The 19,738-nt window shown below is 39.6% G+C and overlaps 1 long non-coding RNA gene across 1 annotated transcript in view; it reads left to right on the forward strand.

Annotated features, from left to right (window-relative positions):
• The window catches only part of LOC109184362, a 12,289-nt gene extending 3,157 nt beyond the window's left edge, over window positions 1-9,132 (forward strand). Inside the window, exons 2-3 of the long non-coding RNA XR_002054753.1 lie at window positions 5,688-5,690; window positions 9,119-9,132. This is a non-coding gene — a long non-coding RNA (uncharacterized LOC109184362). The remainder of the gene's footprint in view (window positions 1-5,687; window positions 5,691-9,118) is intronic.
• The last annotated feature ends 10,606 nt before the right edge of the window (window positions 9,133-19,738 follow it).

The raw sequence follows: 19,738 nt of genomic DNA on the forward strand, positions 1-19,738 counted from the left end.
ATATTATTATTATGGTAGTGATTAGCTTGATTACCGTAATAATTATTAATCAATTAAAATATTATTTGTGTAATTATTAGCTTAATTATCATTATAATTATTAGCTTAATTATCATTATAATTATTAGATTCGTATAGTAATAATTTGGGAGGTATAAAAAAATGTTTTTTTATATATAAAAATTAAAATGTTGAAGTATACAATTTTACTCATTTTCTTGTTCAATTATGTTTGGAAGAGGAGCAATTGCTCCTCTTGTATAGAGGACCTCAAGAGTTCCTCTTTCCAAACATTTTCGATGTGGGATCAAAATGATCCCAAATCATTTACAAAGGGGAGCCCTTTGTTTTTTTTTTTTTTTTTTTTTGTTTTTGTTTTTTGTTTTTTGTTTTTTGTTGTAATTTAAATTTTTTTTGTATGTAGTTTTGTTTGGATCATTATTATTATTATTATTATTATTATTATTATTATTATTATTATTATTATTATTATTATTGTTGTTGTTGTTGTTATTTTATTTTATTATTACATTATTACGTAGGGTTTTAATTATACTTGAACAATATATATATAGATTAATTATTACGTTTTATTCTATGTTATAATTTTTACGTTAATATTCTTATTATTATTAACACTTGATTACTTTTAGATATTATTATTACCACTTATATTGTTGTTATTATATTATTATTATATTATTATTATTATTATTATTTTCCTTTCAAGTTCTGTTAGTATATAATGACTGTGACGCACAATAGTAATATAACCCTAATTAAATATTATTGTATTCTATTCCGTGAGACACAATAATAATATAACCATAATTAAATATTCTTGTATTCTATATTCTTCAAGGATTTCTATTACCATAATTAATTATTCCATAGTTTAACATAATTAAATAATTTGACTAATACAATGAGTTTGGGTGGGAAAATGCTAGAAGGAGGATTTTACTTTTAATTATATATTATATATAGATAGATTTAGTCTGGAGCTTGTGGCGGGGCTTGAGGAGGCCCGCCGCTTGGCTCCGCCAAACAACGGTTCAGGGTCACGGCCCTTGCTATGGGCCGTGCCCTAAGGCCGCTTCTCCACGGGGCTAGCCAACGACTCCTTCCTAGGGCGGTTGGCTAGTCCCGTGAACTTATCTGGTGCACACTGTCTATGCATTAGATGTGTTCTTCTTCACCTGTTAATGCAATTTCAAGAATTTAAACACTCCCAAATCATCAACAATAGATCACTCAATAACTCAAAGATAGCCAAAGTCTAGCATTTCTAAGCATTTCAACCACTAAATAGACTTCACAGAGTCCAAAATAAGCTTATGGGAGTCCATAGGGTTATACCTTTGTAGTTTCCTTCTTTTGGTTGGGATTCCACCTTCTTCCCAAATTAGCTACACCCTCCTTCACCTCCTAAACATCTCAAACAAACCACACAACAACCTTACTACTAAGTCCTCAGAGAAGTAGGATAGAAGGAAAGCTAGAAAAAATGGAAGGCTAAAACTTAAAGAAAACTTATTATGATTTTCCATTTCTTCTTGCAGAGCTAAGGTTAGGGAAGCTAAGAGTGGAAACAGGAGAAAACAAAGGATTACTATTCCTTTTATATGGGTTCAAAACCATAGGAAGATAAACAATGATTGGTGGAGGGTAGATAGGTAAAAGCTTGGCAAAAAGGTTGAATCAGACAAGGTGTTTGTATGCTTGTGGTCCACCATGCTTCATGAACCAAGGTCAAGAATCAAGATTTATAATAGTTTGGGGTTAAGGATGAATTTCCCAAAAATGATTTCTAGATGAACGCTTGATTTAGGCTTCTCAGATTTCTCCCGGTTTCACTCAGAATAATTTTCAGTTCAAAACTTGGCACGCAATGTACCCGGAAATTTATGGTTTTTATGAATAAATAATTCTCGGTGTTGAATTTATTTAACAAGTCACTCAAAATAATTTATTCAAACACCGTGTTTAACGCGATTTTTTTTTTTTTTTTTTTTGTAAGAGTGAAAATTGGCTATTTGGAATTTCTTAAAAGCGGATTTAGAAAATGAAATTTTGGGTTGTTACATCCTACCCTCCTTAAAAAGAGTTTCATCCTCGAAACTGCGATAGACAAATAGAAGGCTTTCGAATTTCAAGAATTAGCTCACAAGTTTTCTTGGAATACGTTGGAAGCTTAGGAATCTCTGAGTCCCTAGTTACTTTAACTAAAACTCCACTCAAAACTAGTCACGCAAGCAAAACTACTAACTGAACTTTAAAGCATAACGGCTTACCTTGATCAAAGCCTCTTGAAGAACCACTTGGTGCTCAAATTTGGCAAAGCCATAGTTAACTTGAGTGCTCAAATTGTTAAACCTCATATTGATCATCGCATACATCTCTTTGTAGGTATGCCCTCTAAGCCCACCTACGTGTCCTCCTTGTGTCCCTGTTTGGGGTGCTGCAGCTTGCGCTTCCTCATTACCAGTGCCCATTTCCTAATCAATTCCCGCGGCGTTTCCTTCACTGCCTTCTCCAGCTAGCTCATCCGCTTCAATGCCCACACTGGCCCATTTCCTTTGGGGTATGTTCAGAGTTACCACAAGTGCCAACTTCTCATCCATAGGTTTCATGGAAATCTGTGTCAAAGTAAGGTATTCGTTGTTGACGGTTTGGTACAACTCATAGAATCTCAAATTGGTGGCATTCAGAGCCGTCTTGGTGGTCATTTGTACTCTTTCCCCTCTCTCAGGCAAGTTCATCTTAATAAAAATCCAACTCAACAACATGCCGTAAGGCAAATGCTTCCTGTTCCTTGTCTTGAAATAGGACATGTGCTTGAGCATCAAAACTGGCAAATTTATCTCATACACAAACCTAAAAAAGAAAGCAATAGTACAGGTCTAACTACCATTCTCATTAGAATTGTTCCTACATGGGAACAAACATTCCTCTATCAATAGAACCAACAACTTCTTCTCACCGTTCAAGGTGGATTTCTCAGGCCTATACTCCTTAGGGAACTCTTCCCTTCTACCATTCATATACCTCAGGTACTCAAGTCACGGGTCCTCCTCCACAAGTAGTCCGAGGGTGATCCTTGCCACACCTCGAGCAAACCATGCTCCTCACACTCGATAATCCTCTAACTCCAGCTCCTTGTCCTATCATCGGATTCCTCCTTTCACCACTTCGGTCGTCATTTCTGGCTGCAGGATTGAACCTATGCCCCTTGCTTGACTGTGAGTCATTGCCCTCGCTCTTCTTTTTCATCCCATGCATGGCACTCCGGTGTAGTTGTTGGATCCTGGAGTGACTGGCAGCTACGTCATACACCTCATTCAACGTGGTAAACTTGGCCGTAGTGAACAAATTCTGAGCGTCATAGTGCAGTCCTCGGACAAACTTTCGGGCTTTGCTAGCCCCGTCCGGTGCTATGGTAGGAGCAAAACGAGTCAATGCCACAAAATGGGCGTGATACTCCTGAACTGACAAGCTTCCTTGCTCTAGATGCAAAAACTCCTCATACTTTGCAACTTTGACATGCTCTGGATAGAACCTCTCTCTCAACACTGTCTTGAACATCTCCCAATCGAAACCTTCTCTTTCCTTAAAGGTTGGTCCCTCCATCACCCACCAGTGATCAGCTTCTTCTTGAAGATAGTACACTGCGGCTTCCACTCGCTGGTCTACCGGACAGCCAACTACGTCGAACAACCTGTCGAACGTGCGGATCCAACTCTCAAGGATCTCAGGGTCCTCCTGGCCCAAGTAGCTCGGTGGGATGCGTCCCATGGTCTGTGTCAGCTGCGTAAGCTGGTGTAAGCTCTTAGTCAGGTCAGTGGAAGATGATGCTCCTGGTCCCGAGGAACGAGGAGTCTCTTCTCTAACTCTTCGAAGTGGCATCGCGATATCCCTTTAACATTATCAGAACAGATCATCCTTGTTAGCACATCTAAGAGTTAGCTTCATCTTAACTTCTCTATTCTTAAAGCAAGGCTTACAACAAGTAAAACACAAACAAGCACAAGTATAAACTCTTACACTTATTCACTTAGCAACTTTTACAAAGTTTTATCTTTCAAGCCTTGTCTTTCAAGATTTTGAACTTATAGCTTTCTTAGATTTTCACTTTCAACTTTAAACTCTTGGTGTTTCACTTTCAACTTCTCACTTTTAGCTTCACTACTTTACTTTCAAGAAGATAAACAAGCTGTACTTTAAACACACTGATAAAGCACATAAATAGTTAGGTAAGCGTAAGGAAACTCACAACCTCACCGCGTTCCTAACTGACTCTTAGAATACTTCTTAACTTAAGCTCTTACTCTTAGTCATTGAACTTAAAGTCTCTTCGTGTGACACCCCAAAAATCCACATTCAATCCATGGATTAATTGAGTAATTAATCCTATTTTATTTGTGGAATTATTTCCTAAAATCCTGATTTTTAATACTCAAGGACTAGTATTTGACTAGTCAACCTTAAAGTTGTGTTGTACCTTGACCTTTGAGGGGAGTTCCCTTGTTCCTTACACATTCTAAAGGTTAGTAAGGGTATTCTTGACTTTTCACCAAGAGTTAGTATTGTAACCTAACCTAGAAGACTTCTTCATTTCATTCCCTACAATTCTTAGAAATTAGCTCTACCTTCTCTCTAGAAAAGAAGTGTAGCTTATTCTCTAAGCCAAGTTGAGACCCTTGTCAAGATTCCAAGATTTGCTTCCAAGATTCAACCTTTCACCTATTTGGGAATCTAGGAGGGTAAGATCTAAGTCCATCTTGTGTTTTTGGTTCCATCTTAGTTGTCTTTTTCTTAAAAGTATGATCTTTATGATCTTTTGGTTTGATCTTGAAGTGGGTTTGTATAGTAAGCCTTGTAAAGAGCTTATTGAGGTGTAAAGTGAAGTCTTTTGGCCTACAAGAGGTAACCCATGCTCTACTAAAACCTATTTTGCTTACCTATATGTGATTTCTTGGATTCTACATGTGCTTTGCTATGACATGTGAGGGTTTATGCATTTGTCTTGTGATATTGCATATCTAGAGCTTGTGTTTAGGGTTCCTTTGTGCCATTACTTGGCATTTTCTATGATTCAAGTCATTTTGTTGTGTTGGGTGAGATTTGGCATGTTTTGGACTTGAATTTGTGTTTGGAGAAGAAAATCCCCGATGGGATTTGTTGTGGTACAAGTGTGTACCCGCGGGCGGGGCACCACCAGTCGGCCTACCCGCGGGTACATGGCCTTGTGGGATGATGTTCCCGCGGGCGGAACCATGGGTGGGGCACTACCCGTGGGTCCACCCGCGGGTACATGGTTGTTGTTGTGATGGGATTTGTTCCTCGTGATTCGTTTGACTCGGTATTTGGTTTTTTGACTTCCCGATTTTCTTTTGTGGAACTATTTGAGCGTCTTCTTGATGTTTCGTATGTCTAGAACTGTATGGTAGGTATCCATGTAGGACTTGGGTGTCTTGAATCGTGCTAAGTGTTCAACATTGTGTTTCGTTTGACCGAGAGGTGTCTTGTGTGTTCCTCGGAACTATCTTGAGTTTCTCAGTTGTTAAGCATGCTAGTTTATTGTCTTAATGCTAGCGTGTGTGTGGTTTGTACATTCCGTTGGGTTGATGATAACTTGTGTTATTCATCGTTGATGTTGTTGGGCTGTGACCCGTTCCTTGATTGAGTATGTTTCGTACCTTCGTTGTGATCCGTTGTTTGACTCTTGTGGAGTTGTGGTGCGTGTGTGGCTTTACCTGGATTGCACGATTAGTGGTATGGGACACTAGTCACCAAGGTATTGCAGCGGTCCTCACGGTGGCCGTGGCGTGATTATGGAGTTGTGGCCTTTGTGTAAGGTTCACGTTTTTGGGGGATAACAGGTGTTATCCAGGCATGTGTGCCTGGTGCGTGTGCGGTACCTCGTGTACTATGAATTTGTTGTTTTTTTGGTGGTTTGTTGGTGGAGGACGACGGTCCCAGGAGGGAAAAGGTTGGACTTAGATGTACAGGGGGTCCTGGAGGTAATGGTTGGAAAGAAGATACAAGGTTGGGGGTAGCCATAAGGTTGGAACAGGGCATAAGGAAGGCATATCAACTCGTGGCGAGTGATGCCACGAGGGTTTGTGTAGCTGTGGTTGTGTGTTCTCTTTCTTGTGACGTGTGTAGTCACAAGGGCATGTGTTGCCATCGGTCTTGTCTTTATCCTTTGCGTTGTGGTTATCCTTTGTGGTTTTGGGATGTGTTCCCGTGTAACACCCCCTAAACAAGCTAGATGAAAAGCCTTAACACATGCAGATTATACAACAAAACTAGCACAGCGGAAGATAAAACGAGAATTGGATAAAAGAAATCCTAACGGGGTGTTACGCCACGTCTACCAAACACGGTAAACGCTACGGCGATCAAATCTGCAATGTGTAAACATCTATCCCAAAGACATCAGTCTAAAACTACATTGGCGCACAGGCCACAAAACAAGGATAAAGGTACTAAGCTACCGGCCACTAGACAACGCGCTCGTCTAGACATCACCTGAAAGATACAAAGATAAACATTGGGACGACGCCCGGTCAGCGATAATGCTGGTAACCAACCAATACATGTGAAATATCATGCATAGGTAAGATATACATTTGCAAAACCATTTTCGAAACGGAATACATATATATAAGTCAAAAACCAAGAGTAATAGTCAACACAAGACTCATCGCTCACAAAGATAACACGGGAACACATCCCAAACCACAAAGGTTAACCACAACACAAAGGATAAAGACAAGACCGATGGCAAGACATGCCCTTGTGACTACACACGTCACAAGAAAGAGAATTCACAACAACGGCTACACAAGCCCTCGTGACATCACCCATCACGAGTTGATATGCCTTCCTTCGGCCCTGTTCCAACCTTATGGCTACCCCCAACCATATATCTTCTTCCAACCGTTACCTCTAGGACCCCAGTACAGCCAAGTCCAACCTTATTCCCCCGGGACCGTCGTCCCCCTCCAGCGACCACCAACGAGACCACCAATTCATAGTACACAAGGTACCGTACACGGCAACACATGCCCGGATAACACATGTTATCCCCCAAAAACGTGAACCTTACACAAAGGCCACAACTCCATAATCACGTCACGGCCACCACGAGGACCGCTGCAATACCTTGGTGACTAGTGTCCCATACCACTAATCGTGCAATCCAGGTAAAGCCACACACGCGCCACAACAGGAATCAATCAACGGATCACAATGAAGATATGAAACCATATTCAATCAAGGAATGGGTCACAGCCCAACAACAACAACGATGAATAACACAAGTTATCATCAACCAATCGGAAGGTACAAACAACACACACGCTAGCATTTAGACAACAAACTAGCATGCTTATCAACGGGGAAACTCAAGATAGTTCCGAGGAACACACAAGACACCTCATGGTCCAACGAAACACAATGTTGAACACTTAGCACGATTCAAGACACCAAAGTCCTACATGGATACCTACCATATAGTTCTAGATATACGAAACATAAAAAAGACGCTCAAATAGTTCCACAAAAGAACAACGGGAAGTAAAAAGACCAAATACCGAGTCAAAAGAATCACGCGGAACAAATCCCAATCAAACACCACCATGTACCCGCGGATGGACCCACGGGTAGTGCCCCACCCGTGGTCCCGCCCGCGGGAACATCTTCCCACAGCGCCATGTACTCGCGGGTAGGCCGGTGGGTGGTGCCCCGCCCGCGTGTACAATCCTCTACCACAAAAAATCCCTCTGGGGATTTTCTTCTCCAAACACAAATTCAAGTCCAAAACATGCCAAATCTCACCCAACACAACAAAATGACTTGAACCATGGAAAATTCCGAGCAATGGCACAAAGGAACCCTAAACACAAGCTCTAGATATGCAATATCACAAGACAAATGCATAAAACCCTCACATTTTATAGCAAAACACATGTAGAATCCAAGAAATCACATATAGGTAAGCAAAATAGGTTTTGTAGAGCATGGGTTACCTCTTGTAGACCAAAAGACTCCACTTTACACCACAACAAGCTCCCCACAAGGCTTACTTTCCAAACCAAATTCAAGATCAAACCAAAAGATCATAAGGATCCTACCTTTAAGAAAAAGACAACTAAGATGAAACCAAAAACACAAGATGGACTTAGATCTTACCCTCCTAGATGCCCAAATAGGTGAAAGGTTGAATCTTGGTAGCAAATCTTGGAATCTTGACAAGGGTCTCAACTTGGCTTGGAGAATAAGCTACTCACCTTTCTAGAGAGAAGGTAGAGCTAATTTCTAGGAAATGTAAGGAATGAAATGAAGAAGTCTTCTAGGTTAGGTTACAATACTAACTCTTGGTGAAAAGTCAAGAATATCCTTACTAACCTTTAGAAAGTGTAAAGAACAAGGGAACTCCCCTCAAAGCTCAAGGTACAACACAACTTTAAGGTTAACTTGTCAAATACTAGTCCTTGAGTATTAAAAAATCAGGATTTTAGGAATTAATTCCTCAAATAAAATAGGATTAATTATTCAATTAATCCATGGATTGAATGTGGATTTTTGGGGTGTCACATCCCGTATCTTTTTTTATGAGTGTTGAGTCTTGATTTGACGTTTACTCTTGGTTTTACACTTATATATATGTATTCCGTTTCGAAATGATTTTTGTATATACCCTACCTATGTATGATATTTTTACAGGTATTGGTGGGTTACCAGCATTATCGCTGACCGGGCGTCGTCCCAATGTTTATCTTTGTATCTTTCAGGTGATGTCTAGACGAGCGCGATGTTAGTGGCCGAAAGTCTAGTATCTTTACCTTTGTTTTGTGGCCTATGTTGTGATACCCCGAAAATTTTAAATTATTTAAGTAGGAAAAATGTTTAATCTTCATATTTAAGAAAAATAAAATTGGTTATAATGAGTTTTGAACCCTACACCTCTCTTTTATAATAGCAAGATCTTTACCATCAAACCATTACAACTTTCATGTTATTGTCCACATTTGATGATATATTAGTGAAACTATGTTATGGTATATTCCGTAGATTATGTATGTAACATATATATGTAATTTGTATGAAGTATATGCTAAACATTAAATAAGATTTTGTTATACATATAAGATTAGGAATGTGGTCGTGATTTGTGTCCAAGTTCATTTAGCATGTGGATAAATCTTGGTCAACTAATTAGCACTCATCACTCCCTAACCTACCTTAATTCTTGTTAATAATTTCTCCATCACCTTTATTTTTCATTATTAAAAATTATCATTTCCTTTTTATTCATGTTGACCAAGACAAAGATATTTCTCCTTCATCTTTTTCTTCTTATTGGTCGTAACATTCCCCTTGGTTTTCCTCTCATTATTGGCCGAGAAATTTCATCTCACTTTGGTCTCTCCTTGGCCGAAACTTTCATATGTAAACATAAAATTGTTCCTTCTTCTTCAACCATCAAGAGTTGATCAAGTCTTCTTCCATTTCTTTTCCTTTGCAAGAGATCAAGAGTAGGCTTTGAAGCTTTGTTTTGAGGAATTGATTACCCGGTAAGTGGTTTTTCTTCATTTTACTTTGCCCATCTTTGTTTTTAAAAAAATGAATTTTTGATTGGTTGAAAGTTATGAATGAAATGAATTATTTTATGAAATGATCAAGTGTGATTTGGAAATGTTGGTATGATATTGGCATGATGTTGGTATGATGTATTAGTCGAAAATGTACTAGTATGAGATTTTGGTTGGTTGATTTTGTGGTATGAATTATATCTAAATATATTACCGTAAATGTTTTCTACAGGAAAAGTTATTATTTTATTTTTATGTTACACCGTATGATTCTATAAAAAATAGTATAATGCATATAATAATAATCTCAATGTAGTTTATTTTTACAATGAAAAAATATATATACGTACTTTATAAATAAAGTAATAATAAAAATCTAATTTATATAGATATGTAATCGTATATATATGTACAGTAATATAAAAAAATTATTTAAGAAAAAAAAAAGGAATTGCCGTATGTATACATATATCATTTATATATAAAAAAAATTATTTATTCTTTCAAGAGCCAAGAAATTCCTTCAAGCTAAAGAGGAGCCTTTGAATTCTTAAATGGCTAAGAGAAAAATTAAGTGAAACTCTCTTCAAGTAAGTGGTTGTTCTCTATTTCTAATTTGCCCAAATTAATTATGAAAATGATGAATTGTTGGCTCTTAATTATTTACCTTATAAAATGATTTAAGTGATTATTTGGAAATATTCTTGTGTTTGACAATATGTACTTTTATTGTGATTTGGGCATAAAAAAAATGTGCATGTTTTTATGTGATTTGTTGTTATACATTACCGTATGTAAATATGTATATAAATGAACTTTCCATACTCATACAACAAAACAACAAATATATATATTTATATAATAATAGTATTTTTGTTTAATTAGCATGTATATATTTTATTATATATGCATAAAAGAATTTAAATGATTAGTAAAAGTGAAATGTTGATTTTAGTTGTTTAAATTGTGATGTAAAACATCTATGTTGGTGTTGAAGTGAAGGAAATTTTTTTTGGAAACCTATCATGGCGGTATAATGTTCTGTAATTGGCTATGGGAATTTATGCCCATTTATATTGGCTATGAGATTTTATACCCATTTATATTGGCTATGGGATTGTATACCCATTTATATTGGCTATGGGAATTGATGCCCATTTATATTGGCTATGGGATTTTATACCCATTTATATTGGCTATGGGATTTTATACCCATTTATTTTGGCTATGGGATTTGATACCCATTTATTTTGGCTATAGGATTTGATACCCATTTATATTGGCTATGGGACTTTATGCCCATTTATATTGGCTATGGGATTTTATACCCATTTATATTGGCTATGGGACTTTATGCCCATTTATATTGGCTATGGGATTTTATACCCATTTATATTGGCTATGGGATTTTATACCCATTTATTTTGGCTATGGGATTTGATACCCATTTATTTTGGCTATGGGATTTGATACCCATTTATATTGGCTATGGGACTTTATGCCCATTTATATTGGCTTTGGGATTTTATACCCATTTATTTTTGCTATGGGATTTGATGCCCATTTATATTGGCTATGGGATTTTACCCCCATTTATATTGGCTATGGGATCTTATGCCCATTTATATCGGCTATGGGATCTTATGCCCATTTATGTTACCGGATTTGTGATTTCGTGCCCATTTATGTGATTGGTGATTTTCCATAAAAACTTGTATTTACTTGAAAAGATAAATCAACTATTTTTAAAGCACATATCGGTTTTTAAGTAAGCCTTGTAGCTAATTATTATTGTGGTGATATTCTTCAAAAATGATTATTCGTACGTGAAAAATAAGTTAAATATTTAAAGGTACATTTTGATGTGGTTATTGGTTGTTGATGAAATGAAGAACATTTTGTAAGTGATTTTGAAAGAAAAGTTATTTTTGAAAGTATTGTACCTTATTTTGTTTTAAATTTTGTTTCCGGGCAAAGTAACCCTTACTTAGCATGTTTTGCTAATCCCCACTGTTTGTTATATGTTTCTTGAAAAAAATGTGAACAGGGATTTATGAGGCTTGAAGTGAAAGAGCGCGTTAGAAGAAAAATAAAATAAATGTAATAGATGTAATTGAAGTATTTGACGGTTTTGTGATTAGCCTTGCATCTAGTGTTGATAGGTTAGATGTGGCGGTAGCACCCTATAAGTGTTAGAATTTGAATTACAAATTATTTGAGACTTGAATTGAACAACAATTTATAAGAAAATTTACTTTTAGTAATTCTATTTATATTATGTTTTGAGTTGTAATGTCATTTAACGAAAGTTTTGGAAGTCAAATTTTGGGGTGTTACATGTGTGCCGTTGTAGTGTTAGACTGTTACCTTTTAGGTTAGATGTATACACTTGTAGATTGATCGCCGTAGCGTTTACCGTGTTTGGTAGACGTGGCATAACACCCCGTTTGGATTTCTTCTATCCAGTTCTCGTTCTTATCTTCCGCTGTGCTAGTTTTGTTGTATGATCTGCATTTATTAAGGCTTTTTATCTAGCATGTTTTGGGGGTGTTATAGGATATCTCCAACAAGAAACTTAAATGGGCAATGCAAGAATGTGGGGGACTGGAGGGAAATGAGGAGCAGGAAGAGGATAGCGAGCCTAATCCACCGGTACCTGCACGAGCAAGAGGAAACCCAAGGGGCCAAAGTGATGAATCCGTCAACGAGCGCATCCTCGCACAGCTCACCCGGCAAAACCAAATCATGGACGAAGGGTTCTCGTCCCTAATCCGCGTGACACGTGCTTTGGACCAAAGGGTGGCAGCAATCGAGACCATATTGGGCACTCGCGGGGCATCCAGCTCGGGAGCAGGAAACCAAGGTAGACCCAAACTTTCCAAATCACCACTTCACCAGAGATCCAATCTACCCCAGCAAAGACAACACGTGGGGGCCACGTTCCTAATCAGGAGGCTAAAATACGTGACCTCCAGGGGTGAAGGAATGGATCCACGCACTGGCTTCGGGGACGAAGCCTCTTGTAAGGGGGGGGGGGGGGGGGAGAGTGTAACAACCCGTGTTACGACCCCAAAAACCAAATTAATTAATTAATTAGTCACCCTAAAAAGGGAATTAAAATCCATTAATTAACTAAAAGGGGGTCCACCAAAGTCCATGGACCCTTATCCCTAAAGCCAACCCCTTAGTCCTATAAGGAATGAAAGTGGCAAGCCCATACCATTTAGAACCTAATTAGGACTCTTAGGTATATAAATAGGGACATAAGAGGCACCTAGAACCCACACCACAATAACTCTCACCACACAAGAATTTCCAAGAATCTCCATGGGAGAAATCAAGAGAGAAGAAATCTTAAAAAAAGACCCTTCATAGCCAAGGAAATTAATTAAGGCTAAGAGGTAACCCGTGTCTCAACAAAACATATTTTCTTTGTTATAATCTCCTTCTTTGGCTCCCTCTATATACTTATGTCTTGATGAATTCCTTTATGATAATCATGATATAATCTTATTTGATTGACGTGATGATTTTATGCGTGATCTTGATATTAAAAAGAGGTTCTTGATGTTTATGTGATGATTCTTGATAAATCTTAATGTTTCTTGATGTTAGAGATAACATATGATCTTGATAATTTGGATGGGAATTAGAGCCCTAGGTCGGATTGGGAATTTGAATTGTAACGTCCTTGATTTATATTTGGGTGGGAATTCACATGTTCGGGTGTTGTTACGTTTAGAAGTCATGTTAGGGTGTGTCCAATATGATTCTTGCTTTTGATCCGTTAATTGCCTATGTGGTGTCGTTATTTGCGTTTGAAAGTATCTAAGCATGGTTTCGGGTTCCACAAAGGATCCCGGGACACGTATTGGATGAAAGAGTCAGTGGGGCGTAGGTGGGGGTAGGGGACTTGCCACCTACCCGCTGCCCGAGAATCACCGCCAGGTAGCGGACAGCCGGCGGGCAGACGCTTGACCGCCGGCCACCCGCTGCTAGGACGATCATCACCGGCTACCCGCTGGTCTGTTACCCACCCTGGGTCCTCGGCTTCCCCGTTTGATGTTGCCCGTTCCCTGTGGTGTCCCAACGGACCCCGTTTGTCGTGCTTGAGTCTAGTTTGATATTTCGGGTGCCATTCGTAAGATAAAAGAGTCTTAGGAATTGCATGCTAGTGAATCGGTAACCCGTTGGCCTAGGAGGAGAATGCATGAACCCCTTAGGACTACTCTTAGTATGTGAATGATCACACGTAAGTTTATTTATAAGTCTCCCCCTTTCGAATGTGCTATTATGTGCTACAATGTGTTATGTGATGCATGATTCCCCAATTTGGTTGCGATCAAATTGGGTGTTCCTGAGGTACGGTTCAGAAGTTGGCTGCGGTCAAATTGGTTTCTAATGAGCTGCGGTTCATTTTCCTGGCTGCGGTCAGTGATTCACTTCTTGGGCTACAGCCCATGGGCCTCGTGTGCGGATGGTCCACCGACTGGACAAGCCAGCAGTGTGTAGGGCCACCAGCTTGAGGAAGACCATAGCCCACTGAATGAGTGATCAGACGGTGTGTAGGGCTATGGTCGGCTACGATCCACCGAGTGAAGGGCCAGCGGTGTGTAGAGTCGTAGTCTTTGAGGATCTTCGCACACCGACTAAGTCCCTCAGCGGTGTGTAGGGCTTGATTCGCTACGATCCACCGACTGTGCTCGTCAACGGTGTGTAAGGTCGTAGTCCCCAAAACAGGATCGCAGTCCACCGACTGAGTGCGTCAGCGGTGTGTAGGGCTGTGATCCACTGTTGAGCTATCAGTGGTCTTTACGGTTAGTTGCGATCAACCCCATCATGCTGCGGTTTGAGGTAGGGTGCTGCGGGGCCATGTTAGTGCTATATGCACTAACCCTCATGTTCGTGACATGTGATTGGTCCAGTGGCGCCACCAAGGGTGCTTGTGTGATTTGAATGATGATTGAATGATGATGTGGATGCTTTGAAAGTAAACTGTGACCTTAGATATATGTTCTTTATAATGTTGTCTCTATATAACTGTTTGTCATGGTTGAATGCGCTTATCCCTACATGCCGAGTCTATCACTGATTTTAAAGCTAGAGTCCCCTAACTATATCTCTTCCTGCTTCAAAATGGTTTTCGTATATATATATATATATATATATACCTATATTGTATTTCAATGCGTTGGAGTGGGTTACCAACATCATTCGCTGAACAGATAGATTTGGCTTTCAGGCATAGATGAGTAGACACCAGAGCGTAGATTAGTTACTTTCTCTTTCGGCTTGCGTGCCATGATTATGTATTGACATTGCTTTGAGGTTGTTTAGTTAGTTTAGCCTGTGCATCTGAGTTTTCCATCTTAGATGTGGCATAACACCCCGCACTCTTATGTTGATTTTGGGATTTAATGAGAATTCACCATTATTATATAAGCTTTAAAAGTTTCAAAATTTCGGGGTGTTACAATAGGCCTCAACAACTATTAAAGGAAGAGATTAAACTATCTACAGGCCACTAGCGCGCTCTCCAAAGCTACCCAACCTGTAAAGTAACAATAAGAAATGGGACGACGCCCGGTCAGCGAATAATGCTGGTAACCCACCAATACCTGTTAAGTATCATACATAGGTAGGATATATACATAAAATCATCATTTGCGAAACGGAATATATATATATATATATATATATATATATATATATATATATATATATATATATATATATATATATATATATATATATACCTATATTGTATTTCAATGCGTTGGAGTGGGTTACCAACATCATTCGCTGAACAGATAGATTTGGCTTTCAGGCATAGATGAGTAGACACCAGAGCGTAGATTAGTTACTTTCTCTTTCGGCCTGCGTGCCATGATTATGTATTGACATTGCTTTGAGGTTGTTTAGTTAGTTTAGCCTGTGCATCTGAGTTTTCCATCTTAGATGTGGCATAACACCCCGCACTCTTATGTTGATTTTGGGATTTAATGAGAATTCACCATTATTATATAAGCTTTAAAAGTTTCAAAATTTCGGGGTGTTACAATAGGCCTCAACAACTATTAAAGGAAGAGATTAAACTCTCTACAGGCCACTAGCGCGCTCTCCAAAGCTACCCAACCTGTAAAGTAACAATAAGAAATGGGACGACGCCCGGTCAGCGAATAATGCTGGTAACCCACCAATACCTGTTAAGTATCATACATAGGTAGGATATATACATAAAATCATCATTTGCGAAACGGAATATATATATATATATATATATATATATATATATATATATATATATATATATATATATATATATATATATATATATATATATAAGTTCAAAATCAAGAGCAGAAGTCAACACAAGACACAATACTCTCACAACGAAGACAAGGGAACACATCCCAAGACCACAAGAAGTACAACGACACACAAGAACGGCTCAAGGCATAATCTTGCATCACACAGTAGATTAACACCCGACATGCATAACACAAGAGAGAGTAAAGACACAACCATTGGCAACACATTGCCTTTGTGACTACACACGTCACAAAATAGAGAAATACACAATAACTGCTACACAAGCCTTCGTGACATCACCCATCACGAATTGAGATGCCTTCCTTATGCCCGGTTCCAACCTTATGGCTACCCCCAACCTTATATCTAGTTCCAACCTTTACTTCCAGGACCCCTGTACACCAAGTCCAACCTTATCCCTCCGAGGACCGTCGTCCCCTCTCCAACAGGTTTCCAACAGAACCACCGATTTCATAGTACACGAGGGTACCGAACACACACGGCAACACATGCCTCCCAAGAAATACGTGAACCTTACACAAAGGTCACAAACTCCATAATCGCGTCATGGCCACCACGAGGACCACTGTCGTACCTTGGTGACTAGTGTCCCATACCACTAATCGTGTAATCCAGGTACAGCCACACACACCACACCACAACAGGAATCAATCAATGGATCATAATGAATATATGAAACCATACTCAATCAAGGAATTGATCACAGTACAACAACAACGATGAATAACACAAGTTATCATCAATGATAGGAAGGTACAAACAACACACACGCTAGCATTTAAACACCGAACTAGCATGCTTATCAAACGGATAAACCAAACATAGTACCGAATAACACACAAGACTCACCACGGTTCAACGAATCACAATGTTGAACACTTAGTACGATTCAAGACACCAAAACCTACATGGATTCCTAACATATAGTTCGAGACATATGAAACATCAAGAAGACACTCAAATAGTTCCACAAAAGAACATCGGGAAGTCAAAAGACCAAATACCGAGTCAAAATAATCAAGGGGAACAAATCCCGAGCCATCATCAAAATACGTACCCGCGGGTGGGGCCATGGGTGGACCCCCACGGGTGGAACCACTCCCCAAAACCAACGTTCCCCGCGGGTGGGCGGCGGGTGGACACCAACCCGCCGTTCCCTCCGCGAGTACACCTTTGTACCACAAATTTTCCCTTCGGGGATTTTTAACACCAAGCTCAAATTCAAGTCCAAAACTTGCCAAATCTCACAAAATACAACAAAATGACTTGAACTAAAGGAATAGCCAAGCAATGGCATACATGAACCCTAATAACAAGCTCTAGATATTCATTTTCACAAGACAATGCATCAACACTCACATTTCATAGCAAAACACATGTAGAATCCAAGAAATCATCATATAGGTAAGCAAAATAGATTTTGTAGAGCATGGGTTACCTCAAACCAAAAACAACGCCAACATAGGCTAGGCTCAACTCATAAGCCAAACGGGAATCTGAGAATTAAACCGGATCTCAACTATTAACAAAAGCTATTAAAACATTACTAGTTATACTCATAAGGGGAATTGAACCCTAAATCCTTCCTTAAATTACCCAATAAATCTAACCATCTATGCTAGGTATTCATTTATTAACCTAATCACACATTAAAGACTAATTATGCTAATAACAATGCTCCCTAATAAAATTATTAAATAAAACCAAAGTAGGATTCAAACCTTAGTTACTACCAACACTAAGCACCCTTCTTACCATCACACTAAGCTAACCACTTAGTAAACTAATTAACATAAAAACTAAACAATCTAATCTAAGCAACAACAACAAAGCCAAAGCTCTCACCATCATCTTCTTCGATCTTCACTGCTAGGAACCCGTGGGTGGAACACGGGCGTTGCTACCACCCGTGCCTGCTCTGCTTCACCGGAGCCTCATATCACTCTGGGAGGGGAGGAGATGCCATCAACGTTGAGATACGCCGCTGCCGGAGACGCCACGCACCACCACCACCTCGCATCACACCGTTGCTGCTGTCCAGAGCAGCTTGCTAGCTGGAGAACCGAGCACACTGCCGTCGAACTGCCACACCGGAGGAAAGCTTGCACTGCCGGAACTTCAACGCCGCTGCTCTATGCTGCTTCACCGCCACTCTCGACCACCACGAAGGAAAGAGGAAAAGGGAAGGGAAAAAAACTGCTAACTTGGCTGCTTGTAACACCCAGCGTTACGGCCCCTAAATTAAAATTAATTAAATTATCACCCACCCTAAAAAGAGAATTAAAATCCATTAATTAGCTAAAAAGGGGTCCACCACAGTCCATGGGCCTTATCCCTAAAACCAATCCCCTAGTCCTATAGGAAATAGAATTAGCAAACTCATACCACTTAGACCCTAATTAGGACTCTTAAATATATAAATAGGATCATAGAAGACACCTAGATCTTACACCACATTAATCTCTCACCACACAAGAAGTTCCAAGAATTCCCTTAGGAGAAATCAAGAAAGACCCTTCATAGCCAAGGAAATTAATTAAGGCTAAGAGGTAACCCATGTCTCAACAAAACCTATTTTCTTCACTATAATCTTGTTCATTGGCCTCCCTCTATAATCTTGTGTTTTGATAAATTCTTCTATGATTATTGTGATGGTTCTTGATGATTGATAAGATGATTTATGTGCATTCTTGATAATCTTGACGTTGAATAGAAGTTCTTGATATTGATGTGATAATTCTTGACGAATCTTGATATTTCTTGATGTTAAAATAAAATATGATCTTGAAGATTTGGGTGGGATTAGAGCCCTAGGATGGATTGGGAATTTGTATTGTAATGTTCTTGATATATATATTGGGTGGGAATTCGCATGTTCGGGTGTTGTTTATGTTTAGAAGTCGTGATAGGATGAGTTATACATGATTCTTGCTTTTGATATATTAATTGACTACGAGGTGTCGTTAATTGCGTTTAAAAGTGTCTAAGCATGGTTTCGGGTTTCATAAAGGGATCCCGGGACGAATTTTTGATGAAAGAGTCAGTGGGGGGTAGGTGGGGATAGGGGTGCCCGCCACCTACCCACAGCCCGAAGAACACCGCCCGGCAGCGGGCAGCTACCGGGCAGCCGCCTGCCCGTCGGCAACCCGCTGCCCGGAACAGTGTTCTCCGGCGGGCAGCCGGCGGGTGACCCTCCACCCACCGGCTACCCACTAGTCCACACCCCACCCCGGGTCTTTGGCTTCCCCGTTTGATGTTCCCCGCTCCCCATGGTGTCCCAACGGACCCCGTTTGTCGTACTTGAGTCTAGTTTGATATTTCGGGTACCATTCATAGGTTACACAAGTCTTAGGGATTGCATGTTAGTTGAATTGGTAACCCGTTGACCTAGGTGGAAGTTGTATGAACCCCTTAGGACTATTCTTAGCAGGTGAACGATCACACATAAGTTTATTTATATGTCTTTCCCTTCCCAATATGTTATTACGTGCTCCTATGTGTTATGTGTTGCATGATCCCCCATTTTGGTTATATGCCAATTGGGTGGTTCTCGGACTAAGGTTCGGAAGTCGGCTGAAGGCCGAATGGATTGTTCCCGAACTAATGTTCAGAAGTCGGTTGAAGATTGAATGGATTGTTCCCGGACTAAAGGTTTGTAAGTTGCTGAAGGCCAAATGGATTGTTCCTGAGCTAAGGCTCAGAAGTGGCTAAGGCGAAATTGACTCACATCTTGGACTACAGGTCCAAATATGGGCCTCGGTGATATGACCCACCGACCTGGACGCGCCAGGCGGTGTGTAGGG

This window comes from Ipomoea nil, unplaced genomic scaffold (assembly GCF_001879475.1).
Source record: "Ipomoea nil cultivar Tokyo-kokei standard unplaced genomic scaffold, Asagao_1.1 scaffold1259, whole genome shotgun sequence".
Taxonomy (NCBI): domain Eukaryota; kingdom Viridiplantae; phylum Streptophyta; class Magnoliopsida; order Solanales; family Convolvulaceae; genus Ipomoea; species Ipomoea nil.